The sequence below is a fragment of the Pseudophryne corroboree genome, chromosome 9 (genome assembly GCF_028390025.1).
Source record: "Pseudophryne corroboree isolate aPseCor3 chromosome 9, aPseCor3.hap2, whole genome shotgun sequence".
NCBI classification, from domain to species: Eukaryota; Metazoa; Chordata; class Amphibia; order Anura; family Myobatrachidae; genus Pseudophryne; species Pseudophryne corroboree.
The window spans coordinates 243274561-243294920 of NC_086452.1; positions in this window are offsets into that span (position 1 = coordinate 243274561).

Genomic DNA, 20360 nt, shown 5'->3' on the forward strand with positions numbered 1-20360 from the left:
CAAGATGGAAATCATTCTCTACTGTGCTTGAGTCAGGTGCATTCCCCCTCCTTTTCCTATATTGTAGGTGGATGTATAGGCTTGAATGGCCTTTTGATGCTTCTCCATCCTCTGAAGCATATAGATTGTTGAATTCCACCTCGTTACCACCTCTTGCTTCAGGTGATAGCAGGGCAGGATCAGGAGTGTTTGATGGCGCTCCAGTCTTCGGCACGCGGTGGCTGAAAGCCGAAAGTGGCCCACAATTGTTCGGGCCACCGACAGCATCTCCTGCATTCCTGTCATTTTTCAAAAAATTCTGTACCAGCAAATTAATGGTATGTGCAAAACATGGGACGTGCTGGAATTTGTTGATATGTAATGCACATACAATATTGGTGGCATTTTCAGATATCACAAATCCCCAGGAGAGTCTAATTGGGGTAAGCCATTGTGCAATGATGTCCCTCAGTTTCCGTAAGAGGTTGTCAGTGGTGTGCCTCTTATGGAAAGCGGTGATACATAGCGTAGCCTGCCTAAGAACGAGTTGGCATTTGCAAGATGCTGCTACTGGTGCTGCGGGAGGCGATACATCTACCCAGTGCGCTGTCACAGTCATATAGTCCTGAGTCTGCCTTGTTCCACTTGTCTACATGTCCATGGTTAAGTGGACAGTGGGTACAACTGCATTTTTTAGGACACTGAGGACACTTTTTCTGACATCTGTACATTCTTGGTATCGCATGCCTTGTGAAGTGAAACCTAGATGGGATTTGATACCGGGGACACGGTACCTCAAACAATTCTCTAAGTCCCACGGAACTAATGGTGGATGCCGGATTCTTGTCTAACACCAACATAGCTGTCAAGGCCTCAGTTATCCGCTTTGCAAAAGGATGACTGCAGTCATTTCATCTTCCTCACAAAGGACTGTTGGTCAGTCAATTGCTTACTGGAAGTATTACAAGTGGTCTTCCGACTTCCCCTCTGGGATGACGATCTACTCCCAGCAGCAGCAACAGCAGGCGTACCACTCAAGAATCCTCTGGAGGAATCCTCATTAGGAGAGGGCTCCTCAGTCTTGCCAGTGAAATGGCCTGCAGGACTACTGACATTCCTGACTGGTGAGGAAGTTGACGTTGAGGGAGTTGGTAGTGTGGTTTGCAGGAGCTTGGGTGTCAGTGGTCTTACCCAAAGTTTCCTCACCCCCTCCCCTTTATTTGGAGTAAATAATATGCAGCAAAGAACAGCACCACTGAACTTATATGGCAGCACCACTGGACTGGATTTATATGGAATTATATGGACTTATATGGAATTATACAGCAGGATCACTGAAATTATACAGCAGTACCACTGGACATATACAGCACTATCACTGGAAATATACGGCAGGATCACTGGACTTATATGGCAGGATAACTGGACTTATACGGCAGGATCACTGGACTTATACGGCAAGAACACTGGAATTATATGTCAGTACCACTGGAATTATACGGCAGGATCACTGGAATTATATGGCAGTACCACTGGACATATACGTCAGTATCACTGAACTGGATTTATACTAAAGTACCACTGGAATTATATGGCAGGATCACTGGACTTATATGTCAGTACTACTGGAATTATATGGCAGAATCACTGGAATTATACGGTAGTATCACTGGACTTATATGGCAGTACCACTTGACATATACAGCAGTATCACTGGACTGGAGTTATACGCCAGTACCACTGGAATTATATGGCACGATCACTGGAATTATATGGCAGGATCACTGGAGTTATACAGCAGGATCAGTGCAATTATACGGCAGTATCACTGGACTGGATTTATACGCCATTACCACTGGAATTATACGGCAGGAGCACTGGATTTATACAGCAGGATCACTGCAATTATACGGCAGTACCATTGGATTTATATGGCAGCACCACTGGATATATATGGCAGTATCACTGGACTGGATTTATACCCCAGTACCACTGGAATTATACGTCAGAATCACTGGAATTATACGGCAGAATCACTGGATTTATGCAGCAAAATCACTGCAATTATATGGCTGGATCACTGCAGTTATAAAGCAGGATCACTGGAATTATATGGCAGTACCACTTGACATATACAGCAGTATCACTGGACTGGACCTATACGCCAGTACCACTGGAATTATACAGCAGGATCACTGGAATTATATGGCAGGATCACTGGATTTATACAGCAGGATCAATGCAATTATACGGCAGTATCACTGGACTGGACTTATACGCCAGTACCACTGGAATTATACGGTAGGAACACTGGACTTATACGGCAGTAACACTAGACAAATACGGCAGTATCACTGGACTGAATTTATACGCCAGTACCACTGGAATTATACGGCAGGATCACTGGAATTATATGGCAGAACCACTGGATTTATATGCCAGTACCTCTGGAATTATATGGCAGTACCACGAGACTTATATGGCAGTACCACTAGACTTATACGGCAGTATCACTGGACTGGAATTATACGGCAGTACCACTGCAATTATATGGCAAGATCACTGCAATTATACGGCAGGATCACTGCAATTATACGGCAGGATCACTGCAATTATACAGCAGGATCACTGGATTTATACCCCAGTACCACTGGAATTATACGGCAGGATCACTGGAATTATACAACAGGATCACTGGAATTATACGGCAGGATCACTGGAATTATACATCAGGATCACTGGAATTATACGGCAGGATCACGGGAATTATATGGCAGGGTCACTGGATTTATACGTCAGTACCACTGGACATATACAACAGTATCAATGGATATATACGGCAGTATCACTGGAAATATATAGCAGTACCACTGGACATATACAGCAGCACAATACACCACCACTGAACTGATGCAGCACCACTGGACTGGAATTATACAGCAGCACTGGACATATGGCAGCAGAGGACACCACCACTGTGACTGGAATGATGCAGCACAACACAGCACCACTGGACTGGACTTATACAGCAGCACTGGACATATGGCAGCAGAGGACACAACCACTGTGACTGGACTGATGCAGCACAAGACACTAACACTGAACTGATGTAGGGCACTGAGCACTGAGGATGGAGACACGTCCTCTCTCTACACTCTCCAATGCCGGAGTGAAAATGGCGGCAACGCGTGGCTCCTTATATGGAATCCAAACCCCTCGAGAATCTGACAGCAGGATGATGACATTTTGCCTTATTCTGGTTTTCGAGTCAGGCGGGAAAACCCGATCCTTACTCGGATCCGGGCTAGGGTAGTGAAGTCTGGCAGGGTTCGGTTCTCTGCTCATCTTTAGCTAAAATGTTTCTGTGCAGGGTAAATACTGGCTGCTTTATTTTTACACTGCAATTTAGATTTCAGTTTGAACACACCCCACCCACATCTAGCTCTCTGCCCCCCCCCCCCTGCAGTGCACATGAAGGGTCATTCCGAGTTGATCATAGCTGTGCTAAATTTAGCACAGCTGCGATCAGACACTCAGACATGCGGGGTGACGCCCAGCACGGGGCTAGTCCACCCTGCATGTTAGTGCCGCCCCCCTTCTCCCGCAGAAATGCAAAAGCATCGCACAGCAGCAATGCTTTTGCATTTGTGGAGTAACTCCCAGCCAGCGCAGCTCCTGCGGCTAGCCGGGAGAACCTCTTTGCTGCCCGGATCACAGCGGCTGCATGTGATACCACGCAGCTGCCGCGGCCCGCCCCCCAACGGTCCAGTCACATCTGCTTTGGACGGACTGCGCCCCCTAAATGGCGGCTTAACGCCACCGTCCAGCCCCCTCCTCCCCAGTGACAGCCTCTGCCTTTCAATCAGGCAGAGGTGATCGCTAGGCAACGATGGCCTTCGACCATCTGGCATGACCGGGCGCACTGCAGCGCCAGCGCATGCACAGTACTGATCCAATCGCACTGCTGCGATAAACTGCAGCGTGCGATTGGGTCAGAATGACCCCATTGGTTTTGTCCATTAGCTAACAAATTTGCTGCTGCAATCAGGTCTGAATTAAGCCCTCTACCAAGACTGGCACTGGTATAGGGTTGCTACTCCAGCTCTCCTATCAACTGATTCATATAAATGTACAGCTCTCCTAGTAATGGAACTAAAATTGTGTTATTCTTTAACACAGTGCATGAACTATAAACAAATGTCATTATTTTATTTCACACAGTGCTTGACCACACAACATTGTGCCTCAAAGCACACTTACTGTAGTAAGGGCACCCTAATGAAATTAGTATTTTTCACAGTTCAAGAACAATACCCAAGTTTTTTTTTTTTTTTACTTTATTTTTGAACATTATTTTTTGTTTCTTATTTAAAACTCGATCAATCAAGACTGTGAATTTGTTTTAAGTTCCTCAGAGCCCACAGTCCCACTCACTTTCCCTCTGGTCACTGCCACAAAATCGGCAATGAGCGAACAACGGAATTAAAAATAATCAGTAGATCCTTTTAATAATTAATTCTAAGTGCCTCATTGGATTAACTCACCTATCTCCAGCATGATATTATGTACCAAATTACTACATAATCTTATTTAATTTAAATTATTTTCAATTCAGGAATGGGGTAATTTCAAACCCTTCATTTAGACCAAATGGATAAACTGTATTTAAAGTCATTATCCAGAAAGTCTCCCGTTTTGCCAATAGCTGTAGCCTATCTCCCCCCACACACACACACACACACACACACACACACACACACACACACACACACACACATCTATGAAACATCACATGTTCTAGTACCACAAATCTCATTAAGTGGGGGCTTCCCTTTTGGCAGGTTTTAAAATGCCTTGGGATGCTGTGGTTCTCAAGATTATTTTTTTATATTAAGATAATGCTCCAAAATACGTTGTTTCAAAACCCTTTTTACCTACGTATTTTTTTCCACAGCTGCATACTAACATATAATCCACAAAAGTGGTATTGCAATTAAATAGTTCTTTTGTTTTATATTCTTTTTTCCCCAGGCAAGTTTAAGTGTCATATTACACATATATAGATTAAGGTCCATATGTAACTTAAAGTGATTAATGCCTATTTTTGGAGCAAAAGACAGACCTTTCTGCAAAAGAGATTGTTCTGTTTGGGATAGTGGGACCTTAGAGAGGTTAAAAATTCCCTTTCCACTATTGGAGTCTAATTTGGGGGTCTCCTTTTGCTTAACTTCATTTTTACCCCCCTCTTCTCTCTTCTTCTCGAAACCTTTTTCGGACCATTGAGGAGGTTTCTTTGTTCCCTCTCCCTTGTGGTAAATAACCATGGTCTCTCTGATATCTCTCTAAAAAAGAGATATCCTCGTTGTTTGTAGAACCTAGTAACTGAAATCTGTTTTTTGTGCTATAGGAGTGAAGGTCTTATTTACAAAGTAACTTCTCCAAGCTTTCTCTCTAGGTACTTTTTGCCACCTATCTGATATATCCTTTCTATTGTTAAAAGATCTTCTAGGGGAATTCACATATTCCCGATTTGTAGAGGGTAATTTGCTGAAATCTCATTTAATGAATTCCCTTTTAACAGATCCAATTCTTTCCATGTTTATGACCAATCTTTCGCCTGACCTTTCTCATAATCATCCTTAGCAGATTTAAATTTCTTTGCTTTTAGCTCACAAATTTCCCTTTCCATTTTTTCTACTTTAGTTCCTACATACTGGACGAACTCTTTCATATCTAAATCATTTTGAGTTTTTACCAATTTATTTTCCATTTTTACAATATCAGTTTCTAAGTCCTGTAATAACTTTTTCTTTTCAAACACAATCATCCTCATTAACTCCAACGGGCACTCATTTAAGATCCTATCCCATTCCATAATAAATGTATCATTTGTGGTACCAATAGTCTGATTTTTTACTACTCCTCTAGGGACTCTATCACAATTTATATAATTTTCTAAGGCTATAACACCACACCAAGTTCTTGTTTCCTTTAACAATAACTTTTCAATATTTAAAAATAGGTCTTTATTAGAACACTTCTGTTGACAACCATCTGTGGTATCACCGAAAATGCTTTCATATATTGTTGCAGTCTCTGAGATCTTAATTCTGCAAATTTCGACATATTGTAAGGATTTAGATGCAGCAACAAACAAATGGATAAAAGATGCAGAGACTAATCAATAAAAAAAAGTTTGTGCGCAAACCAGTTTTCACTTCGTGGAACAAGAAGTCCCAGAAACCGTCACACCAGATTAAAAGAGCAATTCCTTCAATATATTTCAGTCTGTGGATGGTCTTTCTAGCACATATATCCTTCAGATCGGCATCTCCTTTAGCCGTATCCACTGCTGGCAACAGGTATTTCTAAAAATCAGATTAAAAAAGGTGCCACATAGTGCATAACTCCAATTCATAAAACAATGTATTCAAGCCACTTTCCAGAAATAAAGGATTATAATAATGTTCTAAAATCGGCGGTCTCAACCAACGTAATTATATTCATTCAAACAGGTATGTAACATAACCATGTGCAGCTACAACACCGCTGCCTGTTCCTTCATGCTAGGCCATGCCCCAATGTAACACTGGACTTAGTCAGAGGACTGGCCTAGCGTTGCACAGATTCCCCTTAAATGCCTACTTCCGCTAATCACATACAAGTGGCTTTGTTATATTGCAACAAATCATATTTACATATATAAACATTGCTAAATACTGTTACATCAAAGCAAATTAAATATAAGAACATACATCCACAATTCATAAACATGCTGTATAACCATAATCATTAAAGAGCACATACAGTACATCCAGAAAGTAATCACAGTATTCACTTTTTCCACATTTTGTTATGTTACAGCCTTATTCCAAAATGGAATTCATTTTTCCCCTCAAAATTCTACACACAATACCCCATAATGACAACATGAAAAAAGTTTTTTTTTGTGATTTTTGCAAATTAATAAAAAAATAAGAAAGCACATGTACATAAGTATTCACAGCCTTTGCCATGAAGCACACAATTGAGTTCAGGTGCATCCTGTTTCCACTGATCATCATTGAGATGTTCCTACAGCTTAATTGGAGTCCTCCTGTGGTACAATAAATTCAGTTTATTGGACATGATTTGGAAAGGCACACATATGTCTATATAAGGTCTCATACTTGACAGTGCATGTCTGAGCACAAACCAAACTTGAAGACAAAGGAATTGTCTGTAGACTTTCAAGAAATTATTGTCTCAAGGCAAAAATCTGGGGAAGGGTACAGAAAAATATCTGATGCTTTGAAGGTCCCAATGAGCACAGTCGCCTCCATCCATGGAAGAAGTTCAGAACCACCAGGACTTTTCCTAGAGATGGCCTGCCATCTAAACTGAGCGATTGGGGGAGAAGGGTCCTAGTCAGGGAGGTGACCAAGAACCACATGGTCACTCTGTCAGAGCTGCAGCATTCCTTTGTGAGAGAGGAGAAACTTCTAGAAGGACAACCATCTCTGCAGCAATCCACCAATCAGGCCTGTATGGTAGAGTGGCCTGATGGAAGCCACTCCTGGGTAAAAAGCACATGGCAGCTCCCCTAGAGTTTGCCAAAATTCACCTGAAGGACTGCCAGACCATGAGAAACAAATTTCTCTCATCTGATGAGACAAATATTGAACTCTTTGACATGAATGCCAGGCATCATGTTTGGAGGAAACCAGGCACCACTCATCATCAGGCCAATACCATCCCTACAGTGAAGCATGGTTGTGGCAGCATCATGCTGAGGGGATGATTTTCAGTTGCAGGAACTGGGAGACTAGTCAGGATAGAGGGAAAGATAAATGCAGCAATGTACAGAGATATCCTGGATGAAAACCTGCTCCAGAGTGCTCTTGACCTCAGACTGGGGCAACAGTTCATCTTTCAGCAGGACAACGACCCTAAGCACACAGCCAAGATGTCAAAGGAGTGGCTTCAGGACAACTCTGTGAATATCCTTGAGTGGACCAGCCAGAGCCCAGACTTGAATCTGATTGAATATCCCTGGAGAGAACTGAAAATGGCTGTGCACCGATGCTTCCCATCCAACCTGATGGAGCTGAGAGGTGCTGCAAAGAGGAATGAGCGAAACTGCCCAAAGATAGGTGTGCCAAGCTTGTGACATCATATTCAAAAAGACTTGAGGCTGTACTGTAATTGCTGCCAAAGGTGCATCAACAAAGTATTGAGTAAAGGATGTAAATACGTATGTACATGTTATTCTTAGTTTTTTATCTTTAATAAATTAGCAAAAATCTCAAAAATATTTTCTCATGTTGTCATTATGGGTATTGTGTGTAGAATGTTGAGGAAAAAATTGAATTTATTCCAGTTTGGAATAAGGCTGTAACATAACAAAATGTGGAAAAAGTGAAGCGCTGTGAATACTTTCCGGATGCACTGTATTCTTTATATGTTACCACTGTCTACAATAATCCTAATTGTGTTGTGATTGTGAGAACCAAAATTGTTATTTACTTTTGTAATATTGAGATAAGATTAGATCATGTAGATTTAATTCTGTAATGTGTCTACAAACTGACAAACCTCTATAGAGCTATCAATACCAAATAAAATAAAAAATCTGTATGGGTACAAATATTTGTAGACATAACTTTCTCCAAAATAAATATTTTTAAGTGGTCAATTCATGAAAATCACCATGCTGTCCGCCTACTACTGTATATTATTAGAATAAAAATGCCACAAAAATGGATCCAAGATATACAGATGTAGTAACGCTCATCGTGGCTTCGCCACAGCAATACGTGCAAACCCGCTGCACCTACTGTATTGCACCTACAGTATGTCAGGCCTTGCCGAGCTGAAGCAATTGCTGCTCAATACATTCTTAATAGATCACGACTAAGATGCACGTGTGCATGCATGTGGTCTTGGTAGACAAAGCCACTATGAATGTGGTTACATCTGTCTTGTATGAAAGCACACAATGGTTAAAAAATAATAAAAAAGGTCAATACTTTTGTTTTAATGCATACTGTATGTAGCCACAATAATAGTGGGTGCTTGGAAATATAATATACTGTACAACCCAAAAAATGGAAATCAGAACACTATAATAAAAAAGTTGTGTGTGCCAATCATGTAAATTTTAAGTAAATCATGTTAACCTTTATTAAACTGGATATTAAGTTGGATTTTTATTTTTATTTTTACTTTTTTGATCCGGCAAGTTTCTTTAAAACTGTACTGTAATTGGACAGAGCACACTAGTCTAAACATTTTCCTTTTCTTTCTGCTACAATTGCAAAACCCATTCTTTATATACTGTATGAAACATCACATTCTGAAGACAAATAACTGCTTGAATAAAAGTTATGTTTCTGCCTCAGAAAATAATAAATTACCTTTTGTGTGCATTGTAGAAATACTAACATCATGGCTTCATGTTTTTACAGTTAGAAAACAAACTTTTACAATATATTTTACTATAAGGATTTATTCTAAATGTGCACTACTCTAACAGCAGATTATGTTAATCTATTTTTTTTTTTGGACTAATAATTATAAAGTTCAAATGTTAAGTGCTGACTGACATGAATTCTGGTTGCCCACTTTCCTTAATTTCTGGGCATAGTCCTAAATTTGCTAGTTTAAATAGCAAAACTGCAACTGCTACCACTTGCATGCTGGGGGCCACCCATCAGAGGGCAAGGCCGGCCAGTAATTCAATCACAATTCAATTGCGATCACATCGCTAAATAAGGGGAGCTCCCTGCCTCCACAGACTGGCTGTGAAGGTAGTTGGGCCACCACCATTTTCTCTGTTGCAGCAGCTGTCTGTGACATCGCGCGGCAGCCCAGATCCCACCCCCATTTCTGAAACCACATCCCTTCAATGCTGCATCACTGTACCCACAATGCTATGTCGCCACCCCCGACCGCCATGCAAAGCCTTTGCCTGTAAATCAGGCAGAGGCATTCGCATTGCTGAGATGCAATCGCATCTCCCTGCCTGCACACACGCAGAGCGGGGCCTGTGCGTGCACACTACCATAGGCAATGGGGAAATACAATCGCATCTTACAGTAGATGTAGCTGCTTAACCCCCTTAGTCTGTATATTTAAAGCAACTCTCTACTTTATGTTATGGGCTTCATTAGTTAATATTGAGTAGTGATTCGTCTTTGAAAATTGCAAATACCACAAAATTGCCTTATAAAGTAATATTTTGATAGAAATTATAATGCTAGGAATTTTTAACATTCCAAATTTTACATACTGTAGTTGCGTTGTTCATGTATAGATACAAAAAGTGTCTAAACAAAAGAAGGTGGGAGGTTCACCTTACTTGGCTCAAAGCTGCACGTGCACCACCAGTGTCAAAATAAATGTCACAACATTTATACAAATATACCACAAAAATAGAGAATGGCACACATTTGTGTCCAGGGCGCGAACGCAAAACAAATGTTACAATATTCAATTTCAAATGAACTATATAATACATCCCTTTCGCATATATGGTAGATTCCTTCTGTGTCCAGTCCAAATGCCAAATCCCACATATTTTCTTGAGTCCTCAAACGTGTGCCATTCTCTACAATTGTAAAGTGTGCCTAGAAAATATTTTATTACTGTATGTTGTAAACTATGCACAACAGTTATCATCACCCACATTTCATGCCTCCCTCTCTGTCTCTGAGCCTCTCTCAGCCTCCCTATCTGTGACTATCAGCCTTTCTCAGCCTCACCCTTTGTGTCTTTCAGACTCTCAGCCACCTCATCTGTGTCAGCCTCCTCCTGTGTCTGTCAGCCTCGCCCTCTGTGTCTTTCAACCTTCCCCCTTGTGTCTCTTAGCTTATCTCTAAGCCTCCCCCTCTGTGTCTCCCAGCCTCACCCTCTGTGTCCCTCAGTCTGTCCCATTATACTCTCCAGCCCCCCAACCTCAACCTGTGTTTCCCCAACCCAGCCCACACTTACCTTGATCGGCATAATGATGATGATGTGCTGCTTCTTCATGGGTGGCTTGGCTCCTCTTTAGTGTCCACTGGTGAGGCATTATGATGTCACGCCACTATGACTCCAAAAAATATTTTATTGTGCCACAGCTGCCTGCTGGACACTGCTGTCTCCTTTTTCTCCCCTGCAGTTTGTCCTGTTTTCATATCAGACATGAAAATGGAACAAACTGTCCCGGTGGTGGTAAGGTGGTCGGGTGGGATGGTGTACAAGCTACTACTCTTTCAATGGTCTGCCATACTGCCCTGTACCACCTTACTTGCACTGCAGCATACATTATTGTACAAAGATACAGTGGCTGTACTACTTCATCTCTGAATAGGGCCCATCCTTTTTTATGGTCCATTTAAGTCATATTTGAAGTGATTGGCTCAGTCCCAGGACACATATAGTATGTGTAGGTCTACTGGTAACTTCATGGTAAACACATGCAATGCATGTTAACATACATCCATTTCTTGAAACCTACTATATGTACATGAACATGTGAGATGAGAGAAACAGTCTATAGTGTGGACCAGAACGATTAAACACAGTAAATAACACAAACATACACAATGACATACAGAATATATAAAATATATGAAATCACTTATTAATAAGCATAAAAAATGCAAAAAAAACCTAAAAAAAAAAAATTGTGTTAAATCCACATTAACTGAAAACTTTTGACCACACTGTAATATTATATGTATATTACATGTAATATGTAATATGCACAATAAAATGTTTCACATACTGTAAGCTGACAATAATGTTCAAAAACATATAGGGACTGAGTTTGGAGCGAAAAAAGCAAGTAAAGTAACTTTTAATCTGGAACAAGTCATGTTGCAATGCAAGGGATGCAAATAAATACAGTATATATGTATATATATATATATATATATATATATATACACATATATATATATATGTATATATAGTTACACACACACATATATATATATATATGTACAAAGTCCAAAGATATAGATCAGTGCGCTTCTCCTAGTCCAATATTCCTGTAGCCCAATATATAGTACACAGGATATCGTCCAAATTGGGCTCTATAGCCCCGCTTTTACACCCTCCACTTCTTTAGGTGGCTGCTCAGTTCCTCAGAATGCCACTAGGTAGGTATAAGTAGCAAAAAGGATCTGTGAACGAGAGAGAGGAAGAAGCGCCTATGGTGTAATATTATCTTCCAGGGTGCACAAACAACATGCCAATAATAGAATTGCATACCCAATTTTGGCTTGTATTAAAGCTTGTCAATCCACTGCTTCATAATCAGTATATGATATCAGAATCTCCCAACATAACCCTCTCCATGAGGGACAGAATGCTCTGCTTCTGAACTTTTCTCTTAATGTAGGTGATGGCAAAACCAATGGTGTTTAGAATATAGGTTTTTTTAGAAGACTCAAAGCTTAGGAAAAATATGGGCGGAGCATAAAAGATTTTTGGGGGTTAAAAGAATTTTTCAATAAATTTATTTTAAAAAAGACATATGTATAGAGGTTTAGAAAACAGCACATCTTAGATGAATAGATGAATATACATAATGGGGGTCATTCCGAGTTGTTCGCTCGGTAAAAATCTTCGCATCGCAGCGATTTTCCGCTTAATGCGCATGCGCAATGTCCGCACTGCGACTGCACCAAGTAAATTTGCTATGCAGTTAGGATTTTTACTCACGGCTTTTTCATCGTTCTGGCGATCGTAATGTGATTGACAGGAAATGGGTGTTACTGGGCGGAAACAGGCCGTTTTATGGGAGTGTGGGAAAAAACGCTACCATTTCCGGAAAAAACGCAGGAGTGGCTGGAGAAACGGGGGAGTGTCTGGGCGAACGCTGGGTGTGTTTGTGACGTCAAACCAGGAACGAAAAGCACTGAAATGATCGCAGATACCGAGTAAGTCTGGAGCTACTCAGAAACTGCTACGAGGTGTGTAATCGCAATATTGCGAATACATCGTTCGCAATTTTAAGATGCTAAGATTCACTCCCAGTAGGCGGCGGCTTAGCATGAGCAAATCTGCTAAAATCCGCTTGCGAGCGAACAACTCGGAATGACCCCCAATATCATGTAACAAATAGCTTATCTTAATATGGAGGGTCTTGACCCTCCATATTAAGATAAGCTATTTTTTACATATAATACATATATATATATATATATATATATATATTTATTAGTGATGTGCACCGGAAATTTTTGGTTTTGGTTTTGGATTCGGTTCCGCCGCCGTGTTTTGGATTCGGACGCGTTTTGGCAAAACCTCCCTGAAAATGTTTTGTCGGATTCGGGTGTGTTTTCAATTCGCTTTTTTTTTTTTACAAAAAACCCTCAAAAACAGCTTAAATAATAGAATTTGGGGGTCATTTTGTTCCCATAGTATTATTAACCTCAATAACCGTAATTTTCACTCATTTCCAGTCTATCCTGAACACCTCACACTTCACAATATTATTTTTAGTCCTACAATTTGCACCGAGGTCGCTGGATGACTTAGCTAAGCGACCCAAGTGGCCGACACAAACACCTGGCCCATCTAGGAGTGGCACTGCAGTGTCAGACAGGATGGCCGATTTAAAAAATAGTCCCAAACAGCACATGATGCAAAGAAAAAAAGAGGTGTACCAAGGTCACTGGATGGCTAAGCTATGCGACCCAAGTGGCCGACACAAACACTTGGCCCATCTAGGAGTGGCACTGCAGTGTCAGACAGGATGGCCAATTTAAAAAATAGTCCCCAAACAGCACATGATGCAAAAAAGAAAAGAGGTGCACAAAGGTCGCTGGATGGCTAAGCTAAGCGACCCAAGTGGCCGACACAAACACCTGGCCCATCTAGGAGTAGCACTGCAGTGTCAGACAGGATGGCCGATTTAAAAAATAGTCCCCAAACAGCACATGATGCAAAGAAAAACAGAGGTGCACCAAGGTCGCTGGATGGCTAAGCTAAGCGACCCAAGTGGCCGACACAAACACCTGGACCATCTAGGAGTGGCACTGCAGTGTCAGACAGGATGGCCGATTTAAAAAATAGTCCCCAAACAGCACATGATGCAAAGAAAAAAAGAGGTGCACCAAGGTCGCTGGATGGCTAAGCTAAGCGACCCAAGTGGCCGACACAAACACCTGGCCCATCTAGTAGTGGCACTGCAGTGTCAGACAGGATGGCCGATTTAAAAAATAGTCCCGAAACATCACATGATGCAAAGAAAAAAAAGGTGCACCAAGGTCGCTGGATGGCTAAGCTAAGCGACCCAAGTGGCCGACACAAACACCTGGCCCATCTAGGAGTGGCACTGCAGTGTCAGACAGGATGGCCGATTTAAAAAATAGTCCCCAAACAGCACATGATGCAAAGAAAAAAAGAGGTGCACCAAGGTCACTGGATGGCTAAGCTAAGCGACCCTAGTGGCCGACACAAACACTTGGCCCATCTAGGAGTGGCAGCACTGCAGTTTCAGACAGGATGGCCGATTTAAAAAAATAGTCCCCAAACAGCACATGATGCAAAGAAAAAAGAGGTGCAGCAAGGTCGCTGGATGGCTAAGCTAAGCGACCCAAGTGGCCGACACAAACACCTGGCCCATCTAGGAGTGGCACTGCAGTGTCAGACAGGATGGCACTTCAAAAAATTGTCCCCAAACAGCACATGATGCAAAGAAAAAAAGAGGTGCACCAAGTTCGCTGGATGACTAAGCTAAGCGACCCAAGTGGCCGACACAAACACCTGGCCCATCTAGGAGTGGCACTGCAGTGTCAGACAGGATGGCCGATTTAAAAAATAGTCCCCAAACAACACATGATGCAAAGAAAAAAAGATGTGCACCAAGGTCGCTGGATGGCTAAGCTAAGCGACCCAAGTGGCCGACACAAACACCTGGCCCACCTAGGAGTGGCACTGCAGTTTTCTAGCGAGAGGATGAGTGCTTCCATCCTCATGTGAATCTGAACCACTAGCCATGAACATATGCCAGGGCCTCAGCCGTTCCTTGCCACTCCGTGTCGTAAATGGCATATTGGCAAGTTTACGCTTCTCATCAGATGCTTTCAATTTTGATTTTTGGGTCATTTTACTGAACTTTTGTAGTATACTTGACGACACAGAGGTAGAGCAATGGACTACTGTACCGTACTGCTATATATATATATATATATATATATATATACTGGTGGTCAGCAAAATTCTGCACTGTCCTCCTACTATATAATACTGCGCACAACTAAAATGCTGCACAGGTATGGATGGATAGTATACTTGACGACACAGAGATAGGTAGAGCAGTGGACTACTGTACCATACTGCTATATATTATATACTGGTGGTCAGCCAAATTCTGCACTGTCCTCCTACTATATACTGCACACAACTAAATTGCAGCACAGGTATGGATGGATAGTATACTTGACGACACAGAGGTAGAGCAGTGGACTACTGTACTCTACTGCTATATATATATATATACGGGTGGTCAGCAAAATTCTGCACGGTCCTCCTACTATATACTGCGCACAACTAAAATGCAGCACAGGTATGGATGGATAGTATACTTGACGACACAGAGGTAGAGCAGTGGACTACTGTACTGTACTGCTATATATATACTGGTGGTCAACAAAATTCTGCACTGTCCTCCTACTATATACTGCGCACAACTAAAATGCAGCACAGGTATGGATGGATAGTATACTTGACGACACAGAGGTAGAGCAGTGGAATACTGTACCGTACTGCTATATATATACTGGTGGTCAGCAAAATTCTGCACTGTCCTCCTACTATATACTGCGCACAACTAAAATGCAGCACAGGTATGGATGGATAGTATACTTGACGACACAGAGATAGAGCAATTGATTACCGTACCATACTGCTATTTATATACTGGTGGTCAGCAAAATTCTGCACTGTCCTCCTACTATATATAATGCGCACAACTAAAATGCACCACAGGTATGGATGGATAGTATACTTGACGACACAGAGGTAGGTAGAGCAGTGGCCTACTGTACCGTACTGCTATATATTATATACTGGTGGTCAGCAAAATTCTGCACTGTCCTACTATTATATATACTGCGCACAACTAAAATGCACCACAGGTATGGATGGATAGTATACTTGACGACACAGGGGTAGGTAGAGCAGTGGCCTACTGTACTGTACTGCTATATTTTATATACTGGTGGTCAGCAAAATTCTGCACTGTCCTACTACTATATATAATGCGCACAACTAAAATGCACCACAGGTATGGATGGATAGTATACTTGACGACACAGAGGTAGGTAGAGCAGTGGCCTACTGTACCGTACTACTATATATTATATACTGGTGGTCAGCAAAATTCTGCACTGTCCTCCTTCTATATATACTGCGCACAACTAAAATGCACCACAGGTATGGATGGATAGTATACTTGATGACACAGAGGTAGGTAGAGCAGTGGCCTACTGTACCTTACTGATATATATTACATACTGGTGGTCAGCAAAATTCTTCACTGTCCTCCTACTATATATACTGCGCACAACTAAAATGCACCACAGGTACGAATGGATAGTATACTTGATGACACACAGAGCAGTAGAGCAGTGGACTATTGTACCGTACTGCTATATAATACTGGTGGTCACTGGTCAGCAAAAGTCTGCACTGTCCTCCTACTATATACTACAATGCAGCACAGATATGAAGCATTTTTCAGGCAGAGAACGTAGGTATTTTCAGCACACTGAGCACAGATATTTGCAAGCACACTGAGCACAGACATTTGCAGCACACTGAGCACAGATATTTGCAGCACACTGAACACAGAAACTGAGAGGACCTCCCTATCATCTCCAAAGCACGAGTGAAAATGGCGGCGACACGCGGCTCCTTATATAGAATACGAATCTCGCGAGAATCCGACAGCGGGATGATGACATTCGGGCATGCTCTGGTTAACCGAGCAAGGCGGGAGGATCCGAGTCTGCCTCGGAACAGTGTAAAATGGGTGAAGTTCGGGGGGGTTCGGATTCCGAGGAACCGAACCCGCTCATCACTAATATATATATATATATATATATATATATATATATATACATTCCACAGGCAGCCGGCACTTGGATACTAAAATCAAACAGGCTCAGGTGCTACATCCAAATGATAATACAGGGTCCCCAATAGATAGACGGCACTCAGAGGCTTAGAATTGCAAATATGACAAGCTGTATTTGAGATTGACGTTTCGGGGTGCAACCCCCTTTCTCAAGATTCCATCACAGCATATATATAGGGGACCCTATATATATATATATATATATATATATATAAATAATACACTCTCTATTCAACTTTTACTCTATTTTACTTCTGTTGGTGCTATAACTTTTTACAAAAACAAAGTTTCCCCCTTTGTTTTTTCTGTAGATATAGTATACACATTTTTTTATCAGTCCTTTTAGGTTGTATGCATAGCCAAACCCTATACATTCTTCATGATATTATGTATATTCATCTAAGATGTGCTGTTTTCTAAACCTCTATACATATGTCTTTTTGAAAATAAATGTATTGAAAAATTCTTTTAACCCCCAAAAATCTTTTATGCTCCGCCCATATTTTTCCTAAGCTTTACTGAGTCTTCTAAAAAAAACTATATTCTAAACACCATTGGTCACCGGAACCCCTAGTACCTTATATTCTATCCTAAATTCTTACAGCATCTCACCAATGCTAAAACTTTAGGGATTGGCTGATGCCATCTGTAAGGGAGTGTTTATTCATCAACTCTTGACTTTGATTTAGGGTTTTTCACCATCACATGTGGCGCTATACTTTCATTACATTTATATATATATATATATATATATATATATATATATATCAAGCAATTATGTTTGCACTCACTGAACTGACTACCTGGAACTTTGCTCGGGTGCCCTCCATGGGGCTGAGGAGACTCAATAAGATACACACACAGACGGGCGGCACTCACAAGACTTGTAGACAAGAATAATCAGACGGACAGCGTCTCTGTATTTGACGTTTCAGTCATTTAAGACTTTTTTCAAGAACACGTTTACAATGAAAAAACATACCTTAAATAGTGTACTCTGTGATGGACACGAGGCTCATCTTCCGGACGCTGCCCGTCCCTGCCGGATGACGTCATCGCGGCGTGCGCTCCCCTGGCTGCATCCGGCGCTCCAGTCACGTGTTTCCACGCGTGGCCACGTCGGAACACAGTTGGAACGCAGTGCCCGTCCCGCCCCTCCGTCAGTAGGGAGACGCCGGGTGGTTACCATGGTGCCTTGTACACAAAGGGAATTAAACACAAAACACAACACGGACATAATAATAGTGCTCAAAAGTGCAAAATAACAATCGATCAAGTGTATGGGTGTATATGAAAGCTAAACCTGGTGTGTGATGTGATAAAAAATAATGAAACTTAGCTAGGTGAATGAATTGATATTGAATTAAGACCACAAGTGTGGATAAGGTAAAATCTGTGCTAATTGCAACTAAGCGTGATATGTCTGGTCAAGTGCTGCAAACAATAAAATAAACAGATAAAATCATGTGCATAGTTAAGACGATTATAATCTGCTAAAGCTAAAGCTAAAGCAGCACTTGACCACACAAATAGAAAACCACAGCACTCGCCACCCCAGAAGTGGGGTACACAGCTGCACTTATCACTCATAGGGTGGGGTGCATGTGGATAAGTGAGCTTACTTTGGTGAGTGCTGGGTTTCCTGTTTGTATGTATTAGAGTGATGTGGTCATGGGCTACATGCACCCCACCCTGTGTACCCCACTGTGTACCCCTGTGTACAGCTGTGTGCCCCGCTTCTGGGGTGGCGATTGCTGTGTTACATGCACCCTGCCCTATGAGTGGTTAGTGCATTGCTGTACCCCGCTTCTGGGGTGGTGAGTGCTGTAGTTTTCTATTTGTGTATATGACGGGGTTAATCTATGGTTAACTCTTATTAACCATGGCCACTAGCTTTCTCATGCACCCCTGTGTGGACTCTATTATCCTGAACCTGTCTCAGCTGTTCCTTAGCAATCTATCTAAGACAATGTAAGGTGACTAGTGTACCTTTAAAAGCCATAAAGTGTGTGGCAGGTACACATTAAATCTAGCAGGCAGATGATATGTGCAACAGCAGTTAAGTAGTCAGGTTTAAGACTCTGTGATTCTGTAGGACCTGCATATTTGTGGGGTACCTTGGCATCAGTTTGCAGGCTTCCATGCATTGGCCAATCCATTAACTAAACCCCCATAATTTATTTATTGAAGTGTTGAGGATAAGTGAGCGTACTTTGGGGAGTGCTGTGTTTTCTGTTTGTATATATTTATATATATATATATATATATATATACATACTGTATGTATGCAGAATAAATATTGTCTCCTTTTGTACGTAGGTTAAATAAATGTAAATAAAATAAGGATTGCATGATTGAAAAAATATAAATACAAATAAAATAAATACAATATACACCATAAAATGTAAATAAATGAAGAGTTACTATATGCCAACTTTGTAGAGGTCCATTTTTGCATAATTTGTTCCAACCATGTTTAACCAGAAGCTCGTGGCTTCGATAGTGGCTTCTTTTGCAAGAGTAATTAGCTGTGCAAGGAAACTATACATTTATCAATGTGGACCATTTATTAAATATTAAAATGTAGTGTTTGAATAGACTGGCTAATTTGAGTAAAATAATTAATTATATGGGCAACACAGTGACCATTGACGTCGATTGCATAGTGTTAAAGATGGGCGTGTACTCACCTGGGCATAGAGTGCACTTAAATTCTTGTCATCCAGAAATGTTTGCGATAAAGTATATAATAATATTTGTGCTTACATGGTGATGGCAATATGTTGGGTGTGAATCCCCAGTATTAACCATGTGATGTGGTGTGATCACATAATCTAACTAAGCAGCTATGCATTCACAATTCTACCAGGGTATCCAGTCTATAGATCTACACTAAAAAGGCCTACAGTAAATACTCTAGGTCAACCACTAATGGTTGACAGGATCAAAAGTTTGACAGGGTCAAGAGGTTGATACATAAAAGGTAGATAGTTCAAAAGTTTGACAGATTCAAAAGGTCAACAGGGTCAAAAGGTTGACATGACAATGGTCTACATTTATTTATATTATTTTCAACTTTTTCATATTTTACCATTCACATAGAGTATGATTTAGAATAGTAACCTGTGCCAAGCACAGTGGAAGTGGAACGAGGCAACTTGCCCAAAGCATGGTGAGCGAAGCGGTACACTAATTGGTCTTGTTTGTGGCAGAAAAGTGGGAAAACAACCCAAAAAACTGAAAACAATGTCTACCTGGAGATAAAGTA